Here is a 17,774-nt window from a genome sequence, read left to right on the forward strand (position 1 = left end):
TGTCTGAAATCCTGCCCTCCCCCTCCCCTAGACAGCTGAGCTAGACCCTTACTGCTCTCAAGCGTGAGTGAATGAAGGACAGATAGATAAATGAAGTCCCACCTTACTGTCCTCAATTGCTAGCACTGTGTTAAGCCAATGTTATAAACCTCTCAGGGGTCTCCCTCTGTAGCAAGCTGGGATCTGCAATCACCAAGTTAGCATCTGGAAAGCAAACAGGCCTTTCCTGTTGCCAGCTGTCACCTGCCCCAGCCGCCCCACAAGGGTCATAGGGAACAGGGAGGTGACTCTCAGTGCTGCTCACACACAGCCCCATGGAAGACAAGGGGAAAAGCACCATGCCTGGGTGGCCAGCAGAGGGAAGGCTGGGACAAGAGCAGCAGAAGGCTATGACCAGGGTCGCCACGTTTGGTCAGTAGGACCCAATGGCTTTGGGGAGAGTCTTCTATTTTAAACACAGTGGTCCTAGAAGTTACCACAATGACAAAGATTTTTTCCAAATTACCTTGGCCACCATGAAATGATTCCAAAGGATTACATAAGCAGGGGGAAGGAAAGCCAGGTGAGGTTTTTGCGAAGGCAACATTAAAGCAATGGGGACGTCGAACACCACAGTCCAGTGTGCTAATGCACGGACGGCACGATCTGCGGGGTGGCAGCCCTGCCTGACATGCAGCTGAGCGGAAGGCTGCTGGCAGAAGATTAGGGCGCAGGGAAGGACCTCGACGGCTCCCAGAGCCATCTACTACCAAAAGCCAAATCAACTGCTTCCTCCCAACCTTCCCTGATGGGGACCCTTGGGAAAGCCTGACCACTCAACAGTCATCCCCACTGGGCTGGTGTGGACCCCATCAGCACCGTCTGCCTCACCCCAAACCACCTGCATCCCACAGGGGAAGGGTGGCAAAATTGATCCCAAGGATGAGCGCCTGCCCCATGGCTGAATGTCAGAGGACAGCCCTGCAGCGAGACGTGACATCCCAGTCATCAAACATTTGAGGCAAGGTGGGACCCAGCTCCAGAAGAAGCACCACAACAAGCTTTTCCTTGCTTTAAATGTACCAGGCAAAGAACACTGAGGAGAACTGGGAACACAGAAGACTTCGCTTTTTACTGTATTGCCCTCAGTATATCATTTTTCTATTATTTTCTCACTACTTTAAACCAATTTTTTAAAACTTTTTAAAAAAGTTTATTTCTTCCCTTTTCTGTAGCCACCATTACAGGTGGATACCAAACAGAACTGACAAGGCAACTAGGTGAAGAAACAGCACAAGTTTTCACTAAAACTTACATTAACACTGAAACGGAAATTAAGAGAGAGGTCTAACTGGGCCTCCCAGGTGGCGTTAGTGGTAAAGAACCTGCCTGCTAATGCAGGTGACTGAAGAGATGCAGGTTCAATCCCCGGGTTGGGAAGATCCCCCGGAGGAGGACATGGCAACCCACTCCAGTATTCTTGCCTGGAGAATCCCATGGACAGAGGAGCCTGGTGGGCTATAGTCCATGGGGTTGCAGAGAGTCAGACATGATTGAGCATGCAGGCTGTCAATGCACCCAAACTGCTCTGCCCAGGTAAGTTTTCACCAAAGTCAAGGACCTTTCAGCCCTGCCTTGCCTCATCTCTTGGACCCTGGGCAGATCCTGACATCCCTCTGCATTCAAGACCTCTACATCCTCCTCTCGGAGCTCTTCAAGGCACAATCTCAGACCCTTTCCTTCTCTCACCGCACTTCTCCACTGCCTGAGTAGTCCCACCCTCAGGCGGCGTCACAGCTGCATCTGGGGCCCAGGCATCGCCTCTGGATGCACTTAGAGGCACTTCTGCATCTGACAGGTACTGAGGCTTTCTAAGTACCACCGGCTGACTCCACAGCTCCCCACCCTCAGAAGTGGGCTAGGACCCTTGGTGCAGGCAAGCCTCCCTTTCTCTCACCTCCAAATAAACCCACTCACACTAGCCCCATTAGACATGTGTTCTTTTTTAAAAATGTATTTACTTTTAATTGAAGGATAACTGCTATACAATACCGTGCTGGTTTCCGCCATCCATCAACATGAATCAGCCATAGGTATACATCTGTCCCCTCCCTGTTGACCTTGCCCCCACCTCCCTCTCCATCTCATCCCTCTAGGTGGTCACAGAGCACTGGGTTTGAGCTCCCTGCGTCATGCAGCAAATTCCCACTGGCTGTCTATTTTACATACTGTAATGTATGTTTCAATGCTACTCTCCCGATTTGCCCCACCCTCTCCTTCCCGCCACGTGTCCACAGTCTGTTCTTTATGTCTGAGTCTCCACTGCTGCCCTGCAAATAGGTTCATCAGTAGCATCTTTCTAGATTCCTTACCTATGCATTAATAGACAGTATTACTTTTCTTTCTTTCTTTCTTACTCCACTCTGTATAATAGGCTCCAGGTTCATCCACCTCATTAGAATTGACCCAAATGTGTTCCTTTTTATGGCTGAGTAATGTACATGCCACAACTTCTTTAGCCATTCAAGATGTTGATAGACATCTTGGGTTGCTTCCATGTCCTAGTTATTGTAAATAGTGCTGGGATAAATACTGGAGTACACGTGTCATTTTCAAACATGGTTTCCTCAGGATATATGCCCAGTTAGTGGGATTGTTGGGTCATATGGTAGTTTTGGAGAAGGAAATGGCAACCCACTCCAGTATTCTTGCCTGGAGAATCCCAGGGACGGGGGAGCCTGGTGGGCTGCTGTCTATGGGGTCGCACAGAGTCGGACATGACTGAAGCGACTTAGCAGCAGCAGCATGGTAGTTTTACTCCTAGTTTTTAAAGAAATCTCAATACTGGCTGTATCAATTTACATTCCCATCAACAATGCAAGAAGGTATTCTTTTCTCTACACCCTCTCCAGCATTTGTTCGACAATGGGCATTCTGACTAGTACGAAGCGATACCTCACTGTAGTTTTGATTTGCATTTCTCTAATAATGAGTGATACTGAGCATCTTTTCATGTGTCTATTAGCCATCTGTACGTCTTCCTTGGAGAAATGTTCGTTTAGGTTTTCTGCCCACTTTTTGACTGGGTTGTTTGTTTTTCTGGTATTGAGTTGTATGAGCTACTTCTGCATTTTGGAAATTAATTGTCAGTTGTTTCATTTGCCATTATTTCCCCCCATTCTCAGGGCTGTCTTTTCACCTTGTTTATAGTTTCCTTTGCTATGCAAAAGCTTTTAAGTTTAATTAGGTCCCACTTGTTTATTTTTGTGTTTACTTCCATTATTCTAGGAGGTGGGTCATAGAGGATTTTGCTGTGATTTATGTCAAGTAGTGTATTGCCTATGTTTACCTCTAAGAGCTTTATAGTTTCTGGCCTTTCATTTAGCTCTTTAATCCATCTTGAGTTTATTTTTGTGTATGGTGTGAGGAGGTGTTGTAGTTTCATTCTTTTACATGGAGCTGTCCAGTTTTCCTAGCACCACTCACTGAAGAGGCTGTCTTTTCTCCACTGTATAATCTAAGGCATGTCTTCTTTGGATCCTGATTTCAACCCTGATATGGTGGACCTGAGCTCACCGCCTAGCCAACTTGTGACGGTTGCTTTGTCTGAGCACGCCTAAATCCAGCCCCATAACTTTTTACACAGACTGACCAGGCTCAGTGATGAGGACCTGAGGCTTGATGGTGCCCAAGCTCCTCACCCTCAGTTCTGGAGTTTTCCTCCACCCACTCTGGTCTTCCTTTCCTCTGAGAACATCTTCTAGGCCACTACCTTCATCACTCTTGAACCCCAACAGCCCCAGGAGGCAGATAACAACAATATGGCTCAGGTCTGACCTCAGAGGCTAAGTTCTGCCTTAGCCCCTCAAGCCGCAACCAGCCTGACCCACGGCAATGTTTCTCTGGGTGACTTTCCTGCTCTTATCCAGAGTTTGCAACAATTATGTAGTTGAAACAGCATCACAGATACTGGTTTTTCTTTTTTTCATTGAACACTTCTTCCTGTTGCTGCAGACTCTTCATAATGATCTTAACAGCTAAACATCCCATTTATGCATCATAATTTCCTTGACTTTCTCCACTGCTGGGCATCCCATCTCCTTCTGGGCTCTCCTACTGCAACCAATGTTGTAATGATCATCTTCACAACTTCCTTATCTCATTTTTACCTCAGAAATAAATTCAGGTGTTCAACTCTGCCCTAGGGGTCCAAATACTTTTATGGCGACTGGTACTGCCTCAAATGGTTTTCACTCTCACCCTGGGCAATGCAATGACCCCACTACAAAGAGGAGGAAGAAAGCAGAGCCAAATCTGCTGTACCCTGCACGGGGTCCTGAAGAGGCAGGCCCAGCTATCTGGCAGACTGGACTCAGATGTCAGGGCTGTTATCTTTTCCTGCCTTCGTCACCTATTCCATGACTCCACCAGCAGGAAGGGAGAGAGCACCCAGTGCACACAATCCTCCAGGGCCGGCACTAAGGCTGCTCTGCCCCCTCCCCCCGCCCCCCCACCAACTCCGAGGCTGCTGAGAAGACAGGTGAGGATCAATGGGACCGTCACTCTACCTGGGGAGATCAGCTGGGATAGAAGCAAATATGGCATTAATCTTGCTGAAACCTAGAGCAATTTTTACAGCTCAGTGGTGAGATTATCAAGAGTAACTAAGATCTGCCAGGAGAACACAGCCAGAAGACAGAGCTGCCACTTCCAAGGAGAAAGGTGCCCTGCACACAGAGAGGGAATGGCTGTCTCCAAAATCAGGAAAACCGTGGACGTGGGAGCCAAAACCATTCAGACTGCATACTGAAACAGCTGCAGCTCACAGAGAGAAGACACCAGAATTCATTCAGTGGCTAAACATTTACCAGGAAAATCAAAATGTGTTTGTGCTGAGGAGGAACTCAGGGAGCAGGGGGAGCTGGAGGGACTCACAGTCATGGCAGAGAAGAAAGGAGACTGACAAGGAAACAGGACAAAGTGACTGTATGCAAAGCTATGAAGAAAATCACCAACACGACACACTAGAGGAAGGCCTCCTCCCAAGCCCTGGGCCAAGAGAGGTGGTCACCTCAGCCTGGAGTCCCTGAGAGAACCCGGGGAAGCAAAGGGTCTGGAGCAGAATGCTGGCCCAAAACCATCTTCAGAATAGTTGGCCTCCAAGACACTCCAACCAAGAGAACCATCCCAGGAGTCAGCTGCAAAGGCACTGACGCCATCTTGGACAAGAAGCCTGCAGCCCGCAGCCCAGATCCAAGCAGGACAGGGGTAGGGTCATGACCCCAAAGTGTGCTGCATTCAGCTCTCGCCAGCCAGCACTCAGGAACCTTGGGAGCCAGCTGTTATACACAGCCACTGTTAAAACATGCAATGATCAATCACTTCTGGTACAGTGGATGAGACTCCATCTGCCAACGCAGGGGACACGGGTTCAATCCCCGGTCCAGGAAGATTCCACATGCCTTAGAACAACTAAGCCCATGTGCCACAACTACTGAAGCCTGCGTGTCTAGAGCCCGTGCTCCGCAACAAGAGAAGCCACTGCAGTGAGAAGCCTGTTGCTACAATGAAGACCAAAAAGAAAATAAATAAATGTTTAAAGAAATGCTACGATAAGGAAGTGGTTGGGACTGCCAGCTGAAGGCTGCTGTGGGCAGGCAGTTATCTCCTGCCTGGTAGCATTCTAAATTTTCTAGAAAAGTCACATATCTGGATTTTTGTAGGAAACCTCCATTTGTATTTTTGTGGCTAATTACAGTTTTAAAAATACTGTACTAGGAGATGTCACAAATCCTTGAGCTCTACCCAGCTCACAAATCACCTCTACTTATGCTCAGTGTCAGGTAGACCGCAGACGCTAAGAGCAATAAAACTGCACAAGCAGGCCTGTGTGTCGGGTGGACACGACATGTATTAACTCAGTGAATCCTCAAAACCACCCCGGGAGATAGGTATTACTACTACCTCTCATCTTCCGCATAAGCACAGTGAAACTCCAAGATGTTAGGTAACTCGCCCAAGGCCACACAGTCACGGAGCCAGATCAAGTCCAGGCAGTGTGGCTCAAGTTGGTGCTTGTAAGCTTTGTTTCTAGTTCCTGAAAAACAAAGGCACCAACATGCATAACAGAGACAGTGTCTAAGGGAGGAGGTAGGAATGAGTTCAGAGCTCCTCTGACAAACACTCTGGTGAAAATAGATATCACTTGAGATGTTCCTCTGAGCAGCAAGGATGGATGTCACCTCTGCGTTACTTCTGCTGTTGTATTCCTGGGGTCTGGGGTGACTGCTATCCTAGATCACTTGAGTTCCTATCTGTTTTATAGCAGATGTCCTGGATTTAACATTTTTTAAACAAAGTTTTAGAATTTCATTAAGACTAGCTTTTAAGTGGAATCTTTATTGCTTCTTAATTTATGGTTAAAAAAATGTGTAATGTAATTTACTTTAGCACTCCCTTTCACTTCTAAGGGATATCTTCATTTGGATAGCTTTTTTTGTTTTTAATTGATGTCTAGTTGATCTATAATGTTGTGTTAGTTTCAGGTATTCAGCAAAGTGATTCAGTGTTAAAAAGGCTGAAAGAGACAAATATCATATCATTTATATGTGGAATCTAAAAAGTGATGCCAATCAATTTATTTACAGAATAAAAACAATTCACAGACATAGAAAACAAACTTACAGTTGCCAAAGGGGAAAAGGGGAGGGATAAATTAGGAGTCTGGGATTCATATATACTATGACATAAAACAGGTAAGCAGCAAGAACCTACTGTATAGCATAGGAAACTATACTCATATTCTGTAATGATCTATAGTGGAAAAGAATCTGCAAAGGGATAAATGTGTATGCGTGTGTGTGTGTAAAATTGAATATAACTAAATCACTCTGCTGTACACTTGAAATTAACAACACTATAAATTAACTATACCTCAATTTTAAGTGTAATGATTTTTTAAATTTGAAAACAAAGGTGATGAAATACTCATTTTTCCCCCACAGTTACTATTATTTGGGGCTTCCTAGGTGGCGCTCATGTGAAGAGTTGACTCATTGGAAAAGACTCTGATGCTGGGAGGGATTGGGGGCAGGAGGAGAAGGGGACGACAGAGGATGAGATGGCTGGATGGCATCACTGACTTGATGGATGTGAGTCTGAGTGAACTCCAGGAGCTGGTGATGGACAGGGAGGCCTGGCGTGCTGCGATTCATGGGGTCACAGAGTCAGACACGACTGAGCGACTGAACTGAACTGAACTGAACTGAGGTGGCGCTAGTGGTAAGGAATCCACTTGCTAATGCAGGAGATGCGGGTTAGATCCTTGAGCTGGCAAGATCCCCTGGAGAAGGTAATGGCACCCCACTCCAGTATTCTTGCCTGGGAAATTCTATGCATAGAGGAGCCTGGCGGGCCACAGTCCACAGGGCAGTGAAGAGTCGGACACGGCTGAGCACAGCATTATTATTTGGGTTTTCGAGTTTGTTCATGACTACCATATCTTGGCCATGTCTACTACTGCAACATGTCTTCCCAACTTCACGTTGGGTGACATCATGCTAGTAGCTTGAAATCAGACACAGTGAAAGTATTTATACCATGGAAACCGGCAAACACTACAAATCAGGGCTTGATTTATTCTCAAGTTGGTGGCCTCTGTAGAGTCCTGGGCTGCATCCAGACCAATGCCTGTTTTCGTAAAGAGTTTTAAAAGTTTCATTTTATATATTTTTTATTGAGGTGAAATTCACATAACATAAAATCAGCCGTGTAAATAAAGTTTTACTGGAATACAGCCATATTCGTTTGTTTACAAATTATCTGTGGCTGCTTCTGTGGTATGCATAAAGGCGGAGTTGTGACAGAGACCGTATGAGCTACAATGCTGAATTGAAAATATTTACTATCTGGTCCAGAAACAGCTCACCAGCCCCTGGGATTTAGACTTAAGAAAATACTGATTATGCAGATTAAACTTCAAAGTGTGCCACCGGTAGGAATAGCACAAACAACTGAGGAAATATTCTTCCAGTATTTGAAAACTATTATCTGATTTTACAAAGATATTACTTCACTCACTAACATAACAATTATCAGTCAATGTTCATGTCAAAATTAAACTCATAAGTTGACTATGGATACAAAACTTCAACAAAATACAAGCAAAGCAGTCTGAGTGAAACAACTGGCTACATCGAACTGAAAATAAAGTGCTGTGTTTCATGATTACTTGTAAACTGTCTGCTACCTATCCTTTCTATGAGTATAATCATGTATGTATATATAAGGCATTTTTCCTGGAAAGCCAGTTGTCAAACATTTATAAGCACACCACAAAGAGTAAATTAGAGTTCTCTATTACTTCAAAGTGCTTAAAATAAAGCCTGAATGAAACTAAAATCCATTTGCATTACTATAATTCAGCATTACATATAAATGAAAAGAGGAAAGAACCTGCATTCTTTAGATGCTAACTCTTATAAATTATGGTGTACTTAAAAAATGGTTCTAAGTTTTATCATCTCTGCAAGCAAACTGAACTTCTCCATGGTGATTATCAATGTCAAGGAAAAACAAAAAAACCCAGCTAACACATAAAAGTTATGTTCAAGGACACAGTGCTCCCTTTTAGGAACATCAATAATGTTACTGGGAGATTCAATAAAGTTCAATATTCAGCACATCCCCTAACACTTTACACTTTATTTTTCTCAAAACTATACTGAAGAAATGAACTGCTCGCCCCTCATTCCCAGCTGCAGTTTCCCAGTGCCCTGCCTGGACACCCTATTTCCTATGTGTGCCGTGAACTGACAAGAGTCTGGAGACAGGCAGTGTGACAGCAGGGAGGGGAGGGGAGGGAGCTCTTTACAAAGGCTGGCCAAGAGAAGCCTGAAGGAATCTAAGGTCAGATCTAGGGAGGTGTCCTACACAGCCATGAATGAGGGAGAGGGAAGTATAAATGAGACAAGAAAGGAAAGAAGGGGCCAAGCCATACAGCACCTGTCATTGTTATTGTTCAGTCGCTAAGTCGTGTTCCAACCCTTTGCAACTCCCTGGACTGCAGCACACCAGGCTACCCTGTTCTTCACTATCTCCCGGAGTTTGCTTAGATTCATGTCCATTGAGTCGGTGATGCTATCTAACCATCTCACCCTCTGTCGCCCGCTTCTCCTCCAGCCCGCAATCTTTCCCAGCATCAGGGTCTTTTTCAATGAGTCAGCTCTTGGCATCAAGTAGCCAAAGTGTTGGCGCTTCAGCATCAGTCCTTCCACTGAAATTCAGCATTGACTGGTTTGATCTCCCTGCTGTCCAAGGGACTTTCAAGAGTGTTCTCCAGCACCACAATTCGAAAGCATCAATTCTTCATGACAATAGGAAAGGGGATGCCTGTTCTAATCACAGAGGATCTTAAGCCAATGGTGTGATCTGATAGCAGTTTGGAAGGGGCAAGACAGAGAAAAGATGATGAAAGGAGAATATACATTTTGGTAGTAGAGTTACCAAAGTCATCTGTAGGACTTGCAGGTGGATTGGGCGCGTTAAGGTAGAGAAAAGCGCAGAGCACAGATGAGCCCAGGGCTTGAACAGAGCCACAGCTACTGCGGCACTGCCTGCAATGAGGAAAACTTCACACACGTCTTCCCTGTCCTGGTGGGCTGGACTCCTGTGCTCTGAGAGCATGAAAAGCATGATGGGTGGGCTTGACTGGGGTAAGGAGCTGCACACTCCTGTTCTGAACCTTCCAAAAAGGCACGAGAGAGAAAATAACCCTCTTCTCGCCGCTGGTTGCAGTACACAGAGGCCCCATGATCCACTCCACATCTTGATTGCTCTCAATAGTTCAAGTGCTCTTCAGGCTAAATCAATCTACTTTTTCTTCTTCTTCTTTTTTTTTTTTTTTTTTACTGTTTAATTGAAAAAAACAATAGGAAAAGCAAAAACAAAACCATTCCTATTGCCCCAATACAAATGCCTCCCATTTTACCCTAAGTTCTAGTTTTTGTGCCTTTCCTAGTTGTGTGATGCTGACCAAAAAAAAAAAAAAGCCCCTTTTCTGCATCACGACAAAGCGTGTCCGCTTCCCTGCCATCTTCAGGGTCAATCTCCACAGCTCTCTGCTATCTGACTCAGTGGATGCACCGTGTTTCCTAAGCCTCTCCCATGCCATTTAATTAATGATACTAACAATTACTATTGGATAAATATATTCACTAACATTGTTATTAAAAATGATCATGTATCTGTAAATAAATTTCCAAGAGTTAAAAAATGTCTAGATCAAAGGACATGACCAAAGCTACACCTCCTGCCAATAAGTATTTCTCAAAAGGAAGAAGTATGAAGTTTTCCTGGGTCCTGCCAGCGGGGCTGGGTGGGATGAGGGGGGAAGAGTAGGAGATGTAAAATAGCAACAGGACAGTTTAACGCCCAGTCTTGATTACCTGCCAATGCCATTTCACCTACATATTTGAGTATAAGGTATATATTTTTCAGTTATTCATCACATCAGTATTTCCCTATCTGTTAATGTCTCTGGGAGTTTGTGACTGTTAGCTCTGAGAAAGTTCTCCACATTTAAAGAACACTGCTTCGTAAATTAGGCGATTTCACACACACAGAAATCTGTATTTTGATCCCTTCCCTCCCCTGGTCTACTGCAATATAGAGGGATTCAGAGAAGTTCAGGCAGGTGATAAGTCCGGTTGGGAGTTCCAACCCTAGCACTTCTTCTAAAGAAGTGTGTCTTTCCGTCTACAAGCCTGCAATTTTGTTCTACAACCAATTTCTTCCCACTTCCCCCCAGGGAGCTTTCAGAAATGTGCAAAATTATGCAATGTTGTCTGGTAACTGCTCACACTAAAACGAAGACTATCTTTGGGAAAAAATACCATCTGTGAAAACCAAAGTTAAATATCTACAAACTCATCCAGGAGGAAAACTGGCTCCAGCCCCACCCCTCAAGAACAGCAGGGGTGGGGGCGTGTACTTGCCTGTGTTCAGTGTCTCCGATGTGCCCAGCAACTCCCTTGGGCGTTACTTACCCTTTGGCGGGCAGGGCCTGTCTTCACTTTACAAGAGGACAGCAAGTCTGACAGACTGTCCGCAGTATCTGCTGTGATTTGCCCAGAGACAAGCACCGCAGAAACAGAGCTATATAGATTTGAACCCAGGTCTACCTCCAAAACCCCTGCATAGGAAATACTTTTCTTTCTATCTGCCCCATCCATTCGTCTTTTTCATTTGGGGGGAGGCTCAGACAATTTTGCACCCATCAACCTGTAGTTAAGAAAAGGGAAGAAGGCTTTTTTCTCCAAAAGACAAGACCTCATGAATGGCACTGACACGGCTCAGAGGGCCCAGAGATACCAGAAAAACCAGGGGGTGCGATGGGGTGGAGGTTGCTAGGAGGGAATGGGGGCTGTGCTCTGCACCCTTAAGCTACCCCATGCCCCATGTGGAAAAACACAGCCTCAGTTCTTACCCAAAGCACAAGGGATGAGGCCCAGAAGCACACTGGCCAACTGAGGTAGGCATTAAAATTAAACCCACATCAGGCAGGTGCTCCCGAGCCACATGTGGCTGGGGTTGCCACATGGACGGGCGAGCAGAGACCATCTCCATCAGCACCAGGGCTCTGCCAGGAAGCAAAGAGCTCCGCAGGGATTCTCACTGTCGCCTCCCCTCCTCGCAGAGGCTCTGAGGTCAGTTGTGCGGTGGCCAGCTACTTACCCTGGCTAAGCCTGAGTCTCATCTGTTAAATGGGATACTATCTATCACAAAGTGAGCGTACAATGAGTTGCTACTGTCCTGCTTCTGTTATGGTCCAAAGATAAAGTCCTTACAAACATACAACCCTTAAAAGATGACATCAAAAGACACTGGACACTTGGATTTGTTAAGCAGGGTTGCTTACTAGACTGATTGAGATTCAGTCCCTCCAGGCTGACTCCACCTGCAGGTCTATTACCCACTAACAGAATGAAAAATCTGCTCTCTGCTCCTTCCAGCTGCAAGGCCTCAGGTAAGAACAGGCTCCCTCACTCTTTTCCTCATCTTTACCACAGAAACAGCAGCAGCTCCCGCCCTCCTCTAGGTGACTAAGCCCAAGTCAGACATTGCACCCGGCACCTAACACACTCAACCCCTCAGGACAACACCGCCAGGTGATGGCACAACAGCCACACATCACAGGTAGAGAGACTGAGGCCCAGAGGCTTTAGGTGGTTCACCCTGAGGCCATTCCGGCAGAAGCAACCGAGGAGGACCTGGAGCCACTGCTCTCACAGCACAGCAGGGCTTCAGGGTTCAGAACCCTCTTCCAGGGGGAGTCCAGGTGGCCCAAAGGAGAGAGGAGGTATGCGCACTCCTGGGTGCGGGGTTGGGGCTGGGACTGAGGGATCATCACACCACAGAGGAGGCTAGGCAAGTGCTGCCAGACCAAAACGGCCCACCTTCTCGCCTGTCCTGTTTCCAGCCTCTAGAATCTCCAGACTCCCTAAAACTGAGCGGCACACACAAGACACATTCAATGCCTGAGTGCTGACCATGCCACTATGGCTAGAAGGGAACTGACGCACCACAGGAGGACCCCAAACGGCTGAGGTCTGGAGAGGGCCAAACAGTCACAGGAGAGGGCTGTCCTTTGGGGAACCAGCCACCCCAACCCCAATGCTTGTGAGCTAAGCAGCTGCCCTGCCCAGTCCCCACCAAACCTGAACTCTTTCTACCCTGAACCCAGCTTGGTGCTGCCAGATTAGGCAATGCTTGTGCTCACCCACAGCTTGAAATCAGAGATGGACCCACAGTAAGCTGGTCATTGGCCCTAACAGAATTAACTATATGCAACAGCAAGAAAGGGACCAAAGCAGAAGGGGACACAGGCACGCCAGACAGGTTAAAGGTGGGCAAGCTCAGACCAGGGTGCCAGGAAGAGAAGACAGTGCTCCTTGGACAGCTGGCAAGGGCCTTGCTGTGGGAAGAAATCCGCACCTTGAGCCCAGAGAAGCAGGTAGGAAGGAAAGAGAACGGAGGGCAGACTATCCAGGTGGGGGTGCAACAGCAGGTCAGGAGCTGATGAGCAGCTGAGAGAGGCTGGAGCAGGGCAGGAGAGAGGAGGCCAGAGACCAGACACTGTGCTCAGCTGGCTCTCTTGGCTGCAAGTGACAGAAAGGTCAGATCAAATAAATGGACTTCACCAAGAAAAGACGCCACCAACTCACCTAGGGCCAACTGAGCCCCGGCAACATATTCCTCCCCATCCCTCTGGGCCAGTTTTACTCCTGGGCAGGCTGTCCTCACGCGGCAGACCCTAGCAGCAACCTGTTCACATCCTTCCCATTTAAGTCTCCCCCAAGTATCCCAGCAAAGCATTAAAACTTTCAAATGGTCACAGGTCCGTCCCTGAACCAATCATTGGCCAGGAAAGATGCAGCCCCATGACTGGCTAGACCTCAATCACCAAGTACCCTAAGAACGTCCACCAAGGGATGGAACCTGGGTGAGCTGCCCGCCGACAAGTCTGTGAACTGTCAGCTACCACCCATACATCAAGACCCAGGATGCTTCAGGCCAGGGACCACAGCCCACTCTCAGTAGAGGATGTCCCACTAGCATATCCTCCAAGGAAAGCTAAGGCTGCAAACCTAACTTCATCCAAAACTACATGGTGAACAGCAGAGTCACACTGCCAACTCAGTTCTGCCCAACTCTAAAGCCCAAGTTTTCCACCTGGAGAAAGACTGCCTTCTTCACTATGTCATCTACAGAGCTCCCACGCTACCCAGTCAGCCACATGGCCCCAACAGAGAGAGTGAAACATCCCAGTCTGTTTTTGAACACTCACTCAGGCTGGCACACACAAGATCTGGATGCAGAAGACTGGCTGGGAAGAGGCTACATCTCCCTAAGGTCCCATTCACAGGAATGGGGGACCAGGGGAGGCAGCCAGCAGAGCAGTCGATTGTGGCACCACCAACCAACAGCACAGCATGCCGAGGGCAGTAGCTGGCTGGCCTGCAAGCGCCCAGGGCTCACCGGAAACCATGGTGAGACATCTGCGGAAAGTCTTAAAGGCCAGACAGGGGTCCTCAAAGCAAAGTCAAATATTCAAAGGCAAGGAGGTACAAGGAGGTCTGGAGAGAGCAGAAAGGCCAGTGCAGTACAGTTCAGGGGCCCAACCACAGCAACTTCTCAGCATTAGTCCTCAGGCTTCCTGAGTTCCCAAGCAGCTGCATTCAGCACTGAGCCTGCGGTGGGTCACTAAGGACAGCATAACGACCCAGGGAGACGGCCTCAAGTGACAAGTGTCAGTAATGCGTCCTCATGCCCAAGGCCAGCTCATCTCACAAAGCAGATGATGCCACTTCCTATTTCCTGACTTGGGGGCGCCCACCACTGACAGGACAGAAAACCGAGCCGACTACACTCCCGACAAAGGAGCATCATCCCCAGGGCAAAAGGCAGACGCTTACTCCCCTAACTCTGAGGGGGGCCGACAAGCAGGTCCACCAGTAACCCAAAGACAGCCGCTACCTCCCGGTCCAGACCAGCGTCTCACTGTCTCTGCCCTGCGGCACGGGAGGGCTACAGCAGTCAAGGGACACCTGCGGCTTCTGTCTGCACAGCAGAGCTGCTGCTTCTGCAAGCTCCTCCCCGACTTCCTGTGGACGTTACCATTTTCACCCCACCCCCAAGCCAAGCCAGAGCAGGTCTCCAGGAGTTTTCAAACTGAAAGTGAATCCATCCTTGTCCAAGCCTTCAACAGTTCAAATCCCAGAGCTGCTACGTTTCCCACCACGTGGAACAAGTCTATCCACAAAACACACAGATGCACGTGGTGTCGAGGACAAAAAAAAACAGAACAGTTTCCCTCTCAGTGCTCCCACTCCAATTTTAATCCCAAACAATATTTTGACTCAGTGGTGCAAGGAGAAACCTTACAAACAAATGCAGGATGAGCTCACCTCATTAAGGAGGGTGATGGTGAGAAGTGAAGCTCCTGCATGCAGCAGCAGCAGCTCTGGCTTGCTGACCAGCCTTCAAAGGGAGAACTTTAAATGCTTAAGAATAAGAAGCTCCTTTAAAATAGAAGCAAAAGGGAAATGTCCATTCACAAACCCCTCTGCCCCCAGACACGCCTCAATCGTAACACGTGGCCCACGTTTGCCACTGCCCAGATGCCAGCATCCAGCCAAGGGGGCGGCAGACACCAGCAACTTTGGGTGCTTGTCAGAGCTCCCCAGACACATAGGAAGGGGAAAATGAAGGGCCATGAAAGATCACCTGCCCTGCTCTATCTCAGCTAACCTAAGTGAAAGAAACCAAACTCTGCAATGCAAGCAGGTACCAGCTTCTGTTAAGCAGGGGAAGGGGACAGTTAAGAGGAAATGGGCACAACAATCAGCTGTGACCAGACCTCCCAGGAGCCATCCATGCTGAGCCTGAGAGAACACAAGGCTGGAGAGCTCAGCTGCTGCTTGGCCATGGGAACCACTTCCTCCCACCCAGCCCCACGCAGGTAGGAGAGGTGACGGCGCGCAGGACAGAGCACAAGCAGGGCCGTGCTGAGGCTCCCCTGGACTCCCAGAGGGCTCCTTAGCCCAGGATGGGGCCAGAAGCTGCAACCAGGCACCTGCGCTAATACAAGGCACCCAAGTGTGACTGCAGGCAAATCAGAGTCTGCAGTTCAGCCAGAACAAAGGGGTACTTAGAACCCCATGCTGCAATCTGACACCATGTAAACCACCCGTTGCTTACTCCAGAATTCATATTTTCAGTTATGTCCATTCTGTTACCTGGACCCAATCCCGGACCCAGCAGAACACTCAACTACTTGAAGGCGCGATCATATCAAAATTTTAATTTAAAGAGATGACGAAAGCAGCACCTCAAAGGCATCACCCAGGGTCACTACCAGGCAACTCCCACCCTATTCTCCCATGAACAGTGCCCTAATGTTTCTTGGGGACACCTCCTCTACTCTGGGTCAGTCTGGGTGGAATAACACCATGCCCTGATTTAGGGGTGAACCAATCAACACAGTCTGCTAATTCAATCAAAGTCCAGACAAATTCAATCAAAGGACCAGAAAATGTCTGCTCGGCATTCTGGGGAAGAGGTACCTTCCTCTTCTGCCCTGGATGATGGTCGGTAAGAGTGATTCCCAAAGCTACAGGGGCTGGGGAGATGATACCCTCTGTGCAAAGGCAACACAACAAAAAGCAAAACAGAGAGATGGAGTAAAGCCAGGGTGTCACCTGAGAAGAGATCCACTTCTGGGCCTCTGTGCAACACAAGCCAATGCAGAAGTAGTAAAGATGCTTTGCCTGCAACTATCTAACTGAATGCTTGAAGGAAACAATGTGAAATAATTAGCAGAAAGGGTATGAAACCATTGTTCCCATTTTACATACCTCCACATGAGTGTCACTCACCTCCCTCCCCACCACAGCACTAAAAAGCTGGCTTGCCAACTATCTGCCTGGCACAGATCCCAAGGCACACCAAGGGGGTAAAAAAAAAAAAAGCTGGGACGTGTTCACTGGAAATGGCTTTCAAGAAGGACTGGCCTTAAGGACACAGGTAGCTATGTTGGGGATCACCCTGTGGCCACCAGCCCACCACTCACCCCAAGCTGGACCAGGGACCTGATGGCAGAGGGGTCCAGAGAGCTAAGTTGGAATAGAGGAAGGGGGATATCCAAGTAAGGCATCGTAAGGACAAGGGAACCCCAGCCCGCAGGTGTGTGCCAGGAGAGCCAAGGCCAGCTTAGCAGGCCAGGTGCTCTGCAGAGCCAACTGTGACCGGGGAGTGGGTAGGGGACACAGCTGAAGGTACAAGCAGGAGAGTGGGGCCACCGGCACCTGGAAGAGGACAGCCAGGCCACCAATGGCCTCTCAGTGTGAGCCATGGTCACGTGCAGCCGAATTCTCTATCAGTAACTTTCCTGACTCCACCACAGAACCCCCGGGCACAGAACTAGGGCCAGCCACCTAAAAAATCACTTTGCACACAGTGGACAAGTGACTAGAGTCTCCATAGCAGCCACCAGGCTGGCCTACCATGAAGTGTGGCCTGGAAAAAGCATCACCCACTTTCTGGCCCTGAAGAATGAAATCCGTGAGGGTAGGGGGTGGGGGTGTCCAGAAAGGGTTTGGTTTGTCAATGTCAATGATCAAAAAAGGCCAAAGAGTCTCTAGGTGGCATTTGATCAGTGTCTCTAGAGATCACATATAGACAGGGATCTAAGATCGAGAGCCACCTTCTCTATCAGGGTGAAAAATGCCAGCCAAGAAACAAAAAGTGAAAAACACCTTTTTCTCAGCTGATTCAAGAGAAAGCAGAGTATTCAGGTACAACTTTCCTGCTGAATAAGCATAAAAATGCTGTACAGAAGAATCCAGCCTAAGGATCCAAATCTAGGCAGGAGAGTGGAATGCCTGCCCTGTATCCACTGCCCTCTCCCAAGTGACATGGGAGGCAGCAGCAGACGGGTGAGGACCAAGTGGGGAGGTTCCAACCCGAGCCATCCCTTCTAGCACTGTGTCCACTGAGCCCCAGTTTCTACACTGGTACCTGCCTCACCAGGTTGCTGTATTGCTGTACAGGTTAAATGTGTAAAGTGCTGGCAACCTGTACCTACTCAGTAAATGTTGACAGCTGGCTCTGAAGACCAGCCCTTTCACAAGAACATCATCAAGCATCTGAGCACCCACTCGCTGAAGAAGTTCTTTATGGATACTTGGGGAATAACTCTTGCTCTGTTAGCAAGGAACTTGCCATCCCATGGGAAG

General features: G+C 48.0%; 1 protein-coding gene across 2 annotated transcripts in view; it reads right to left on the reverse strand.

The window, feature by feature from the left end:
- Nucleotides 1-17,774, reverse strand: part of MED26 (mediator complex subunit 26) — a 40,847-nt gene that overhangs the window by 15,788 nt on the left and 7,285 nt on the right. The window contains exon 2 of one of the 2 annotated variants that reach the window (XM_025293773.3): nt 5,944-6,076. The exons of the other annotated variant lie outside the window; for it this stretch is intronic. The gene's annotated coding sequence lies outside the window, so the exon portion shown is untranslated. The remainder of the gene's footprint in view (nt 1-5,943; nt 6,077-17,774) is intronic. 2 annotated transcript variants of the gene reach the window in all.

The sequence above is a fragment of the Bubalus bubalis genome, chromosome 9 (genome assembly GCF_019923935.1).
Source record: "Bubalus bubalis isolate 160015118507 breed Murrah chromosome 9, NDDB_SH_1, whole genome shotgun sequence".
NCBI classification, from domain to species: Eukaryota; Metazoa; Chordata; class Mammalia; order Artiodactyla; family Bovidae; genus Bubalus; species Bubalus bubalis.